This window comes from Pongo abelii, chromosome 10 (genome assembly GCF_028885655.2).
Source record: "Pongo abelii isolate AG06213 chromosome 10, NHGRI_mPonAbe1-v2.0_pri, whole genome shotgun sequence".
NCBI lineage: Eukaryota > Metazoa > Chordata > Mammalia > Primates > Hominidae > Pongo > Pongo abelii.
This window is the reverse complement of record NC_071995.2, coordinates 20,879,052-20,888,741: the sequence shown is the minus strand read 5'-3', so window position 1 is coordinate 20,888,741 and position 9,690 is coordinate 20,879,052. Positions and strand designations below refer to the sequence as shown.

The 9,690-nt window shown below is 34.8% G+C and overlaps 1 long non-coding RNA gene across 2 annotated transcripts in view; it reads left to right on the top strand.

The window, feature by feature from the left end:
- Positions 1 to 202: 202 nt before the first annotated feature.
- LOC112135734 (uncharacterized) overlaps positions 203 to 9,690 on the top strand; it is a 43,157-nt gene continuing 33,669 nt past the window's right edge. For both annotated transcript variants that reach the window (XR_008511856.1, XR_008511855.1), the window contains exon 1: positions 203 to 297. This is a non-coding gene — a long non-coding RNA (uncharacterized LOC112135734). The remainder of the gene's footprint in view (positions 298 to 9,690) is intronic.

Genomic DNA, 9,690 nt, shown 5'->3' with positions numbered 1-9,690 from the left:
GTTGACTTAAAAACCAGGAGGCTCCTAATGTCTACAAGCATTCCCTTTAATAGAAATATTAAATCTACATGCTGCCCTAAAGAACATTGTAAGCCCTATTGAAAAAGAGCAATGGTACAGCCATATGTTAAGCTCTTCAGAACTAGTGAGTTCCTGCCTTACACATGGAATCTTCCTAACACTAAGAACACTTCCCGGCATTCCAACCTGAGAATCTGATGGGCCTCAAGAAGCTCCTTCAAGGTGTACTGGCTTCGCACTTGCTCTCAGTGGCTCGTGCATTCTAGCTGAATAGCTGTATCCTTTGTCAGAAACTTTATCCAACCTGTGAATAGGGTGGAGGAGAAAGGAGAGAGAGGAGTCAGAGAGGAAACGGAGGAGTCAGAGAAAAGAAAGAGAGTGTACAGAGAGAGAGGAGGCAATGGAGAGAGAAGAGAGAGAGAAAGGACAGAGGGAGCTTAAAGAGAGAGGTGGGGGGGACTACTGGATATTGTGATATTGTGGTGTACTAGACTACTTTGGTGGTACTTTAGACACACTCTACTGCTCTGCCCAGTATGGAACATAGCAACTGTATTTCAAGTTGTGACCTGCCTTCAGGCATGTTTTTTCCAAGCTACTTTCTTTACTTCATCATTTCAAAGCAGTTTTATTATTTCCTCATTCCCGGCTGATTTTTTTCTTCAATAATTTCCATTGAAGGCAAGTAGAACCAGTATAAAAGTTGTATTTTAACATCCAGAAGGTTAGACTTCCTTAGTATTTTTGAAGCACCTCCAGAATGCTATCTGTGAGTTACTTAGGGTCAAATTGTTGAGTGCAGCAATGAAGACACACACACACACACACACACACACACACACACACACGTATCTAAAATATAAAAAATATATTTGAAACAACACGAAAGCGGGTAATGCCTACACTGGCTGGTTCTCCTCCGAATCCTGTTTTATCCTTACAATAACCCTACAAGATAGGCATCTTCACTCCAGGTTATACATAAGCTAATTGAGCTCAGCAGATTATATTGTCTAAATTGCACAGTAAAGAAGCATTTCAATTCAGATCTTATTTCAGAACTCATGTTCTGCCTATCCCAATAGTTTTCCTAGGTACTGCTTTTATTCTGTTTTTTCAAACCCTACTCCACTCTGATCTAACACCCTACATTCAATTCCATCTCCTGTGCAGGTCAGGCAGCTGAATTTGTCTTCTAATATTATATCATTATGGAAATAATTTTCATAAGTAAGCAATCAGTGTGTCATTGTTACTTGTTACTCCCTGTATTAGAAGGCAATCTGATATGCCTTTGGCATCTTTGTCTGCAGAGCTCCTGAGAACAAGGGCTATGAATTCTTTCTGAGCTCCCAGAATTACAATCCTTGAACTTTGCAGATTACTATTAAATATTTTCAGTCCTGGACTGAAACTTGTAACCTCAAAATAAAACCTACAAGTTTTTTAAACTCTGCACCAGAATTGTTGAACAAGCACAGAGAAGTTCAAGATCAGTTTGGATGGGCTAGGTTTAAAAAAAATCTATTTGCTATGCACATTTGATTTGTGGTGTGCAATAGATTCCAGGAATAAATATAAGGTTTGTTTGATGAAAGCTATGAAGAAAAATGGAATATTGACTTATGCTACCTCCAGGCCATTTTTCATTTATACATGTAATAAGCATTTATTGAACCTCTTCTAAGTCTCAGAATTATGCTAAATACAATCCAGAAAACACAAAACAAACTTAATAATATGTGATATCTACCAGGCAATAGTGGTGAAAGCATTGGACTGGACATTTAGAAGTCTAGGTTAAAAATTGGCTTGCATGTAACTTGATGTCCAGTAAATCATTAATTTCTTCAGTCCTATTTCCTTAACTACACAATGAGTTAAATTATATATTTGTGGGTTTCTTTCAAAGCTCAAAGTTGTGTGGTCTGTAATAGGTCCTGAGTAACTGACAAAGTTGAAAAATACAGATGTTGCCTAACTCTCCAGACAAAATGTGAGGTGCGATTTTCAAGTTTAAAAAAAAATTATAGGATGTACTTTAAGTATTTCCTGATAAATTACTTGAATCTTTGAAACGTTTATTTTTATTTAAGTCATCTCCTTGGTTTAGGCCTTTTTTTGTTACAGAATTCTACAACATATAATTGCACTACAGGTAGGTATTAAATAACCATTAAGAAACAGCAACAAAAAAAGTAACAACAACAAACTGATCACCCATTTCTCTATTAGCAAGGTATTTTTGTATAGTCTATTTTAGTTTACATTGTAAAATGTATGTGATTTAATTTCTCTTGTGTCTTTGGTGAAACTGCCTTCTCATTTCATGTCTGTATTTTATGCTATTAACATATTTTGGCATCTGAGTCCATATTCAGAATTTTCTTATCTCATTCCAAAGAAGTAATTTTTACTAATAGATGGTATTTCCAATAAGCTTAAAACAAATATTTGAGACATAATCCTCATCTCTACACCCTAGTAGAATATGTTCTAATCAGTATTTCTTACGTGGAATCTGTTGAATTTTGTGCCAAGTCTTTCCAATAGATTTTTATTTCTTACTTTTATTTTGAATTATGTGTGGGATATGAAATACTGTACTAGAGAAGCTGTGTTGAAAAGTCACTTCTTAAATTCCTACAGTGAATTCTTCTCTACATATACTACTAATGACAAGATCAAGGATTGTTTGAATAATGGGTGCTAACGCAGTGAACAACAAAGGGATTCCAAGTAAAAATGTTTATCCACAAAACTACAAAAACTCAAATATAACGTGATTTATCAAGATAATTGACTCAATAAAATATACTTCTCTTCCCAAAGAGACAATTTGTCAGAATGCTTCCTGCGCCCCAGACAGTGGAGTTTATAAGAATGGGCCAAAACATCAGCAAAATGTAGGAATTCGTCTACAAGAAAGTGGAACTAAACTAGTCTTGTAATTACAGTCATGAGAAACAGGACTTAAATCATGTTACTCTTTTCCTGAGTCATTGAAAAAATCAAGGAGAAGCTGGGAAGTAGTTGTAGCCAGAAAAGAGAGGGAATAACTTTAAGCAAAAACTATTTTAGCAAAAGCAAAAAAACTTATGTCGAGAATGAATCTGCATATATTGCTTCAAGGAATGTTACTGTGTAAATAGAGTGTCCATTAAAAAACAGATCCTAATTCACACACACATACACACACACACACATAGGCAAACGGTGGCATTGCTCTCAGTAATTGTTTGACATACCAGCCTCACCCTGGGTGCCACTTTCTATTTTTTAAATGAATCAAATAGAACCCTCTTGTTACATTTCTAATTGTCTTCCCTGTTGAGACACAAATATGTTAAGATCAAAAACATTAAATCCAAAATTTATATTCTTTTAAACCTTGAAGTGCCTCCTTTCCCATACAGATTATACCGTATAAATGGTACATATGGGAAGAAAGTAGGCTAATGTAAAGTCATTTTAAAGATCTAATTGCTTACGATTCCTTGTCTCTGAGCAGGACATCTCTGAAAAAAAGGCAGCAGCCCCAGTCAGGGACTTACAGATAAAACCCCCATCTCCCTGGGACAGAGCACCTGGGGGAAGGGGCAGCTGTGGGTGGGTGCAGCTTCAGCAGACTTAAACATCCTTTCCTGACAGCTCTGAAGAGAGCAGCAGATCTCCTGGCCCAGCGTTCAAGCTCTGATAAGAGACAGACTGCCTCGTCAGTGGGTCCCTGACCCCCATGCATCCTGACTGGGAGACATCTCCCAGTAGGGGCTGACAGACACCTCATACAGGAGAGGTCTGGCTGGCATCTGGCGGGTGCCCCTCTGGGACGAAGCTTCCAGAGGAAGGAACAGGCAGCAATCTTTGCTGTTCTGCAGCCTCTGCTGGTGTTACCCAGGCAAACAGGGTCTGGAGTGGACCTCCAGCAAACCCCAACAGACCTGCAGCAGAGGGGCCTGACAGTTAGAAGCAAAACTAATAAACAGAAAGGAATAGTATCAACATCAACAAAAAGGATGTCCACTCAGAGACCCCATCTGAAGATCACCAACATCGAAGACCAAAGGTAGATAAATCCATGAAGATGGGGAGAAAACAACTTACATTTTCTAACTAATAACCTGAAAGGGATCTTAAATTCCAGTTGTAAAGATGTGTATTTACTTTAACACAGCAAATCTACACTTGCTGAGACTTAGTATAACTATCACCAATATAAAACAAATGCCAAGATTGTATTTCAAATTATTGATAAAATATGTGCACAGGAAAAACTGTTAGGTCTAATTATAACCTAATTTCAGTTAACTTACCTGCACCAGCATTTTAGAAAGATCTGAAGCATTTCCACTGATAAAATAACTGAAAGAGAAGACAGTACCATTTCTCAATATGAAAACCTGTAAACATTAGAACATTAGATACAACTTTAAACAAACAGCTGTCCAATTTTTTTACAATGCCCCATAGATACTAGAAAGAGTAAAATAAAATTCAAAAAGTATACAAGATACTGATTTTAGGAAAAAATTGCATAGGTAGTGAATTAAAAACATAATGATGCTAATAATGTGGCTGTTGCTGCTGCTTCTGATAAACAAATATTTATTCATAGCTTACTATGTCCTAGAATGATGCTGAGAATATCATGTGCGGTCCTGTATCTTTATATCTGTATCATCTATAGCTTTATGTCTACATCCATATTTATATAGATGATATAGACATATATCTTTATGTCTACATCTATAGGTCTATATGGACATCATATAGATATACAGCTTTATGTCTACATCTATGTTTATACAGATCTACATCTATGTAGATATTTATATAGATCTACATCTATGTTTATATAGATCTATGTTTATATAGATCTACATCTATGTTTATATAGATCTATGTTTATATAGATCTACATCTATATAACATTACTCTTGCTGATCACACCACATCTAGAGCTCTAGTTTTCATTCTAGAAGTGACATTTAAAGAGAAAATATAAATCATTAGAACAAATCCAGAAAAGAGTAACAGCACAATGTAGGAGCTTGAAGTCACGCTATAGAAGGAATAATAGGAGAAACCAGAAATAGTTGTCCAGAAGAAGAAGAAAGGAAAAAATGACTATTATGTACCTACCACGTATGAGGCACTGTGTTAAATAATTTTATTAAGTTAGCCAGGAAAAAAATGCTAAACCACATTTGCCTTCCAAAAAAGTTTACAGTCTTTAAGAAAAGACTCTCTCATGAGCTGGCCATTTTTTTAATCTGAGCAAGGAGATTATTTAGAAATAGGCAAAATGAGCTGGAAGCTGAGTTTGGAAGTAGGGACTGGAAAGAACTGCATTAATTCTGATTAATTATAGTATTTTTGTGTTAATTATGAAAAATTATTAATAAAGTGGAATAAATTTGGATATCTCAAGGACAATAATGAATGAAAGGCATAATCATGTCAATATAATCAAGTTAATAACACAAAACTACAAATGTCATAAGCTGACAGTCTTACTAAAAAAACTAAATATAAAAAAACTATTAATATATAGGGAAAATATTATTCAGCTTTAAAGAAAGGTAGCCATCAATCCGAGTGGTTGCATTTTTATTAAATGCAGAGGAAAACATAGAGATGTTTGCCATTACCATCATTAACTAAACTTTTGGGGAGGTCCTTTTGAATGGAATAAAAAAGTAAAATTTAAAAATTAATATAAATGTTAGAAACAATGAGATACTATGATCTACTTTGCAGATAATATGCTTGCATACTTAAAAATTTAGTAGATAGTATTTAGTAAAAGAACTTGGTAGGGTGGCTAGATACAAGGTAAATATATAAAATAGTGTTTCCATGTTAGCAATAACTATCTAAAAATGTAAATGGTAAAAGTTCCAATAAAAGAGTTACCAACAAAAGTATAAAGTCTTATTGGGGATATGAAATATTATCTGAACAAAATTAAGTATGTTCTTGAATGGGAAATATAAATTATCCTAAAATTAACATAAAAATGTAATGTCTCCCCAATTTTAATCCCAACTCTCTTGTTTTGGGAAAGGGGAAGAAGAGCTAGATAAAATTATCTTAGGTTTTAGAGAAAGAACAAATTTCTGAAATAGTACTCATGAATACTAAGAGTATTGAAAAGGAACTTGACATTACCAGTTAACAAAGATAAAACCAATATAATCAGAAATAAATGTATGAAAAATTAAGTGTGAACAGTTTATAAAATAATGATGGTACAATAAGTTATCTTCATATCTTACCTATCTTGTACCATATATAAAAAATTTCAAATAAAATTTTAAAATAATGTAAAATTCAAAAAAATATTAAATAAAATGTGTTTTTATTTTATTAGCCTGCCACCATGCCCGGCTAATATTTTTGTATTTTTAGTAGAGACGGGGTTTCACTGTGTTAGCCAGGATGGTCTTGATCTCCTGACCTCATGATCTGCCTGCCTCGGCCTCCCAAAGTGCTGGGATTACAGGTGTGAGCCACTGTGCCTGGCCAATTTATATATATTTTTAACTATACGGGTAAAAAAAGTTCAATTAAAAAGTCAGTAGGAAAACCATAGTTTGTGCAAATATATTTGTAATGCTTTTTAAAGATAAAGGATTGATTAATATTAAAGAGGTTTTGTTTTAAAAAAAGTTTTAATTGATCATGGATATGAATTAGCAATTCTGGGAAGTACCAATCCAAATGTCCAATAAATACGAAAATCTATTCAGTCTTCCTAGTATTCATTCATTCAACAAATATTTATTGGGTTTTGAGCAAATTGTTAATGAGATATAATTAAGTTTTAAAAGGATTATTCTGATTTGCTGAGAACAGACCAAAAGAGGGTAAATCCAGAAGCAGAGAAGCCAACTGGGAGAGGATTGTAATAGTCCAGGCAATATATGATATATAAATTTGGTTGTTAAGAAAACATTGAATTCTGAATAATTTTTAAAGAAGATTATAAAGAACATAGAAGGGGAGTACTCTGGAGGAGTAGGTTTGGAAGAAAATAACAAAGTCTATTTTGTGTATGTTACATTTATAGCACCTACTAGACATATAAAAGTAAGCTGTTTGATAAAAGTGTCTAGAATCTGGGCATTAAGTCCAGATTGGAAATATAAATGTTGGAGTTAAGAGAACACTGATTAAGGAATAAAACTAAATGAGGTCAGCCAGAGAATTAGCATAGATAGGGAAAATGTCCAAGGGCCAAACCTTCGCCCACTTTCATATTTAGAAAGTGAAGAGAAGTAACCAGCAAAGAAAACTTAATGTATTCAATGATATGAAAAAAACAACAACAGTAGAATGTGATATCCTAGAAGTTAAGTGAAGAAAGTATTTTAAAAAGAAAATGTAATAAATCAACCGCTGACGGTTAAGAAAGAAAATGACTGAAAATAGATTTACTCACATGGAGGTCATTGGTGACTTTGGCAAAATGCATCTGTGGAGTGGTGGGTCAAAGTGTTGAGTAGGGTAGGTTCAAGAGAGAATGAGTATTGTTTTAAGCCAGTACATTTCAAGATAATTTCTCATACATTAAAAGCCAGTACATTTCAGGATAATTTCTCATACATTAAAAGTTAACTGATCCAAAGAGTGTGGTATCAAGAAAGTTTTTTTGAAAGTGAGAAACTTCAGTGTATTTTATGCTGATAATAATATTCATAAATAAAAAAGAAAAATTGCTGGAGTGAAGTCTTTGAGCAAGGAAGATGAAATCCAGTACACAGGTGAAAATGTTGACCTTTGATAGATATGTGGATAATTCTTTGGCAGTAACAGGAAAAAAGGAATAATGGGAACTAATATAGGTAGATTGGGAGATGTGGTGTTAGGAGTGTGCAGAAGTTCTTTTCTGATGGCTTTTATTTTCTTGGTGAAATTGGAAGCAACATCATTAGCTAAAAGTAAGGTAGGAGAGGAAGTTTTGGAGATTGGTGCAGAGAAAAGATGTAAAATCAAAATCTAGCCTAGTGGAATGAATAGTGTATAGAAATGTTTTAAGATTGTGGGCAGCTTTAAGGATATACTTATGATTTTGTGGTCATGAATTTAAACTGAGAGCAGTCAGCACAGTTTCTTATTGTTTCCAGTACATTCACCTGGATATGTGCTGACTAAACAGAGAGTTAAGGATTACGGCTGGCAAGCACAGCAAAAGGACAGAAAGACAAGGGCATCATTTCTTATAGTGAATGACAATTGAAATTATGCTGAATAAAAGAGAAAAATGATTTCAGTGAAGTGAGGGATAGTAAGAAGGCGGTAGATTTAGGTGGAGTAGAAATAATTTTGGGAGTTGGAATAACAGCAGAAATAAACTAGAAAGATGGGAAGTTGTGGTCAGAAAACAGAATAACTGAAGTTATGGTTAAGAAAAGCTTTTAGTTATTGGTAATAAGTCTTACATTATGGCCCAGAGAACAATAGTTGGCTAAGATAGAATATAGGACAAAATAATTAGAATAAAGGAGATTTAGGAATTGAAAAACCAGGATATTTGAAAGATTATGTTAATATTACAGTCACTAAGATGAATGCAGACAGGAGCAGTGTTGGGGGCAGTGCCCTCAAACCTGAAATTCAACCACTCAGGAAATAACGAAGAGTGATTAGTGAGTTCTGCAGTTGTCTCCAAAAAGTTTAGGAGGTAGGATGTGGTTCAGTTTGATAGATTTAATATTAGTGACTTTTAGTGTAAGAGGGAGACATAAGAAAAGTAGCAATAAAAACCAAAGTGAAACTTTGCTACTTCCACATCAATGGTGGGGATTTGAGGAAGACTTTAATTAAGAGAGCACTGCAAGAGAAGTAGTGTCTTCAAGGAGACTCCAGTTTTATTCAGTTAGGACAGTAAGTAACATAATGTTCAGAAAATGTACATAAATACATAGTATCTTTCTTGGTCTAGACCATTATTTCTCTCTCTCTCTCTCTCTCTCTCACACACACACACACACACACAGCTACTTATAAACATATGCATCAGACAATGCCATCTCTTACTCCTCTTTTTCAAGTAATCTCCCATCATAGATATTAAATGTGTTAGCACCAAATCACTGTTTTCTCTTCCTTACTACATCTGACTCTTGCTGATTTCTTTTCTTTTCCTTTCTCCTTCTCCTCCTCCTCCTTCTTCTTTCTCTTCCCCCTCCTCCTCCTCCCTCCTCCTCCTCCCTCCTCCTCCTCCCTCCTCCTCTTCTTCTTCCTCTTCCTCTTCCTTTACATGTAGTTTATTCCAGAGATTGCAGAAAACACAATTTAGAGAGTATGCAAAATGAGACAGGGAAAGAAGAAAGCCAGTGAAGGATGCAAACACGTGAATTATGTTGTGAGCTACTGTATATAATCTTTCTAAAGACCCACTGAGGAATCATACTGAGTATAACAGAGTGGCTCCCCCCAGGAGTCAGGGATGTGGTGGCATTTATATTGCAGCTTATATCAGCTGCCAGTTTTGTTTTTGCTACTTTTATACAAATTTCTCCTTGCTTTTTTTTTTTTTTTAATAGATTCAGGGTACACACGTGCAGATTTGTTACATGGATATATTGCATAGTGGTGGAGTTCGGGCTTTAACTGTACCCATCACCCAAATAGTAAACATTGTACCCAATAGGTAATTTTTCA